Source organism: Fringilla coelebs (assembly GCF_963513975.1).
Source record: "Fringilla coelebs genome assembly, chromosome: 5".
Lineage (NCBI taxonomy): Eukaryota > Metazoa > Chordata > Aves > Passeriformes > Fringillidae > Fringilla > Fringilla coelebs.
This window is the reverse complement of record NC_140033.1, coordinates 51471503-51476242: the sequence shown is the minus strand read 5'-3', so window position 1 is coordinate 51476242 and position 4740 is coordinate 51471503.

The following is a 4740-nucleotide window of genomic DNA, read 5'->3' as shown; positions in this document are numbered from 1 at the left end:
CTCTTGCAATCCTGCTGCTGCTGCTATGGGTTTTGGCTCAGGAGAAATATTTTTCTGAATCCGTTTCACCTTGATGGATTATGATGCCATTTTAAATGTCAATTGATAATAACTGTGCCATTCAAAAAATCATAAATGTTATCTGTTTAAACCTACAGTGTCCCTTTTATTAATATTTCTAATTTACGAGCAATTTGAGGAACCTACAGAGACCACAAGGCTGATAAATCTGAGGTGAAAGGGGCTCCAGAAGCAGGCTGTGTGAGTTTTACGCTAGATCACTGCCAGCTGCTGAACTCTGAGGAGACCAGAGCTCAGATGTCACTGGGGAGATTGGTAGAGTCCAGTAAGGCATAAAGGATGGAAGACAGCCCTGCAAAGACATGAGGCTCCAGAGGTGATGTGGGTGATTTGCAGGTGCAGGTGCACCATGTGTCTCTGGCTGCCTGAGCTCGCTGACTCGCTCTAACCAGCTGGCTGAGCACAGGCCCTGGGAGATGGGCTGCTGCGAGCTGCAGCATCCACGCTGCGCATAAACACCGACAGCTCTGAGTCACATTTGTGAAGGGAATTTAAAGGAGATGCTTCAGAGGCATTGGGAGGAATATCATCCCATTACTGCCTTTATCCAGTGGAAGTGACCAGTGGGCCAGGAACAGTCCTTCTCTATGACTGACGGGATAAAGACAATTCTTCTTCCTCCTTGAGATAGGCAGTATAGGACAAAAAATTCCAGTACTGATCCCAAGTTGATTTTAAATCTATGCACCCAGAATTTTTCACTTTCTGAAATTCTTTAATTTATAAACCTCAGGGGTTGAGTGGACCTCTAGATTTGCCTGGCACTGAGAGAATGAGTTGGGAAAATCAACATGGAACAATTTTGTTCTAGACAGCCGCCTTCTGCTGTAAAGGGTTTCCTTCAGAGCTCAGCAATCCCAGAGGAAGATGTGTTTCCTGCCTCAAGGAATTTATAGACTAAATTAGATGGGTAGCACAATAATTGTAACAAATGAGAGTCATCTGCATTTCCAGGTCAAGCAGAAATATAAAAATATCCCCAAACTACCCTGCAAAAGCCAGCATATTAGAACTTGGCAGAAAAATAACTTAATTCTCCGGTAATTTATAAGTAAATAATTTCTTGTTTTGAACTTAAATAATTTGTTCCATTTCAGCAACTCAATCATTTGAGAAAGGGGGTCAACTGAACTATTTTAATTTGCAAAATGTTCATTTGCATTTCAAGGGTGTATTTTTTGCCACTCATCTTTATTTTAACATAATACAAAGCAAGGAAATTCTGGGCGAGCAGTCATTCCAAAGGCAGTATTTAATTTTTTTTTTTTTAATTAATGAAATTGTATTTATCACTATTTTTCCACTCGTGTATTAAAAGTAGTAAAATGTTCAAGTCTTTTGGTACTACTTAAACATTTTGATATCAAACCTGCCTTTTTTCTGAAGAAACTTTTGTACACAAAACATGGGATTTATGCATCATTACACTGCTGCTTTCTAATCCCCTTTCAAGAGTTGTCACTTATTTATCCTATTTCCTCCTTCGTGCTTGTTTTGTTTTCAAATATAGAAGAACAAAAATATATTTCTTAGTTGACATTGCCTTCAGTTTCAATAAAAAAGTACAATACAATCAGACAGAACAAAAATAAAGCCTTCACAAGGACACTTTCAAGTTGTAAATTTGCATATGAGCATCTAATTTAAGCACACACAGAAAATCAACTTGTCACTGCAAGCAGCAGGGAGGTTTAAAGTTGCAGGCTGAGACAGAATAGTTATACAAACATGCACAATTTGATTTTGTGACATGGGACTACAGAATCATCTCAGCAGGTACCTGCACAGAGCGAGCTGGTGGCAGTGGAGGCAGGCAGTGCAGGCACTCTGAGTATGGGGTAATGGTGAATTCACTCGTGACCATAGAATAAGTGTTCATTCTATTCTGAGATGGAAACTTGGAGTCTGCCTGTCTCAACTGTCTTTAGTTCAGAAATTTTTTAACATGAATGCACATGTACTTCTGCCAGAAGGCTATGTTTCTCCCTTTCAAAACTGTGTGTGTTTAACACAGCAAAAGTGGAACTGGAGCAAGGACAAGGGATAGGAGGTTTATTTTTTACCCTGAGCGTCTCTAGGCTAATTTACTCAGCTATTTTATCCAAATATAGGGATCCTCTTATGAGCAGTACTGGGATCTATCAGACTTTCCTGTGAAATCCTTCTCTTCCTCCTCCTCCTGCCCCTGCAGCAAGATATGAACACCTAGGTTTTAATGACAAACAAAAGCTAAAGTTTTCCATTGCAAAGGAAAATGTAGCCTTGCTTCATTTAATAACTGAAACAGACAAATCCATAGGCTTCACTCCTGCACCTATATAGATCCTTTAGAAAAATGGACAGCAGGGAAGGCTTAAAACACAAATATCCTTAGATCTGATTTTCCTGTGCCTGAAACTTACAGGTAAAAGGTAGCACAGTAAACATCAGAGAATTCAACAATGTAATGTACACTAAATTAATACAATGAAGGCTGATCAAGGACTCTCAGCTTGAGGCATCTGGGAAGTAAGATTTGAAGCCATTGCTGTATAGGAAGCCAGAAAGCAAGAAAAGTGGCTCCCTTCTTAATGCCTCAGGCAAACAGAGTAGGGGAAATAGAGTGTTTGTAAAAGAATGTACTAGGTTGCTCCTTGTGCTTTTTCATGGGTTTTGAATCAGGAATCACAAGTAAAAAAGGGAAACCCTCTTATTAAATAGGCAGTTTTAATCCAGGATATGGATTCAGAGCACCTTTCTTTCCCTTCTCTCTGCATACAGACAGCAGGCTCACCTGTTCTCAGCCCATAAGTTACCCACTCTCTCATTCTGCCTGAGCAAAGAAGCAGGACACATCCCTCTCTGTGTGCCCAGCCGGGATTACGGACTCCGGCAGCAAAGCTGGAGAGGACAAAGCTTGGCTAGAGGGACATTCCTCCAGTGCAGGCATTGAAACAGGAGGATGTTCCCTGCTTAATGGAGAGGGCAACAAGAACTTCTGCACCCACGCAACAGCTGCCACCTCATCACATGGCCAGGAAGGCACAAGAAACAGCAGGGGAATATGAAGGGAACAAATGAAAACACTTCCCACTCTACACCATGAGTTACTTGCCTGTTTTGCCGCTGGTACTATTGGAGGACTGGAGCATTTGGAGGTTTCCTTAAGCTGCTTTTGCCAACTGGAACTGGACAGCCAGTGTTGTCAGTGTGAAAGACGCTCACTGGTCTATCCTGTCACCTGGGGAGAAGTTTGATTCATAAAATCAGATAATTAAATGTTCTTTATCACAACTGGCTGCATCATTTTGAACCTCTTCCATTGTTCTTTTTCTCATCAGCCCCCACTGTTTTTCCAGTATCTAGAATCTGGAAAAAGCCGAAAGCCTTTCATCTTATCAGGTGTGGTTTATTGCCCCTTGGTTACACAGTAATTTTGGTCTCCACTCCATGAAAAGGTCATATGATGGGATATCAGCTCAAGAATTGTCAGTTCGCTGGACAAATAAGGCAGGGACTGCCAATACAATTATAAGAGCCTGATAAGGAAGGCACAGAGAAGAACCAGCAGGAAAGGGAGAAATGACCATAGCAATTTAAAAGGTGAGGGGCAATCCCAGAAGAAGGCAAGAAATGCCGCTGGGGGGAGGGAGAGAGAAGAAACAGGAGTGTATCTAATCACATTCTTCCCAAAATAAAAATTAACAAGAAGATAGAAGTGGCTCAGGAGAGGAATCACAGGTATTCACCCTCATTAACCGGGGAATCTCCCGCTGTGCTAGATGCTTAATTGGGAGGCTTAAGCAACTGGTAGGATGATTATCAAGCTAGCTTGCCTCATAGCTTAGGATGGAAAGAAAATCATGTTTTCTCTTTACAAGTATAGGTGGGGGGTAGAAGACACTAATTCCTATTCCTACACGTGTTGCAAGGGCCATCTCTTTTTCTCTTGTGACTGATAAGATGGGATGATGTTGAAAAGCACCTGCTTGGAAAGTTCAAAGGGTTTTCACAATGGAAGAAAAGAGAATCTGAGCCAAAGTTGACAGCTAGGAGGGATGGCTGAAGGAAAACCTGGGAACTGCTGGTGAGGAAGCTTTTCATATGTGACACCTCCCTGTATGCGAGAGAAGTTTACAGGTTGTCTCTCTTGCTAGTAAACGGCCCGAAGGTCAAGCATTTGTCCTGCCAATTATTTTCTTAACTCCATAATGGTACAGATCCAGTGGGCTTTTTGCAGGTTTCAGCCCGAAAGCAGAAAAGGAAGATAACTATCCCACAAAGAGGATTTACCAACAAGAGGCAACCCTTCCCAGGGCATTTTTCTCCTGGCTCTGCAAGGAGCACACCTCCTCCTGGAGCGGCCATACGATGTTCAGAGCTCCGTAAACACGGAGAGAGGCAGGGGGAACGCTTAGCAGTGGGTGGGGTTGGTAAGACTTTCACCCCCCCCTTCTGCCACTGCCTTCCCCAGACTGAGGCAGTGCAGGTGATCAGCAGCGAGGAGCAGGCGTGTGTGCTGACTTGCGGGTGGCCTTTTTCTCCTCCCAGGCTGCCGCGGGTGACCCGGGCATGGGTGGGGAGGGACACGCACCATCCCAGCCGCGTGTCCCGCGGGCTGCTCCGGGACCCAGGGCAGCGCCGCAGCACGCCGTGTCCCACGGCCGCTGTGGCAGGAAT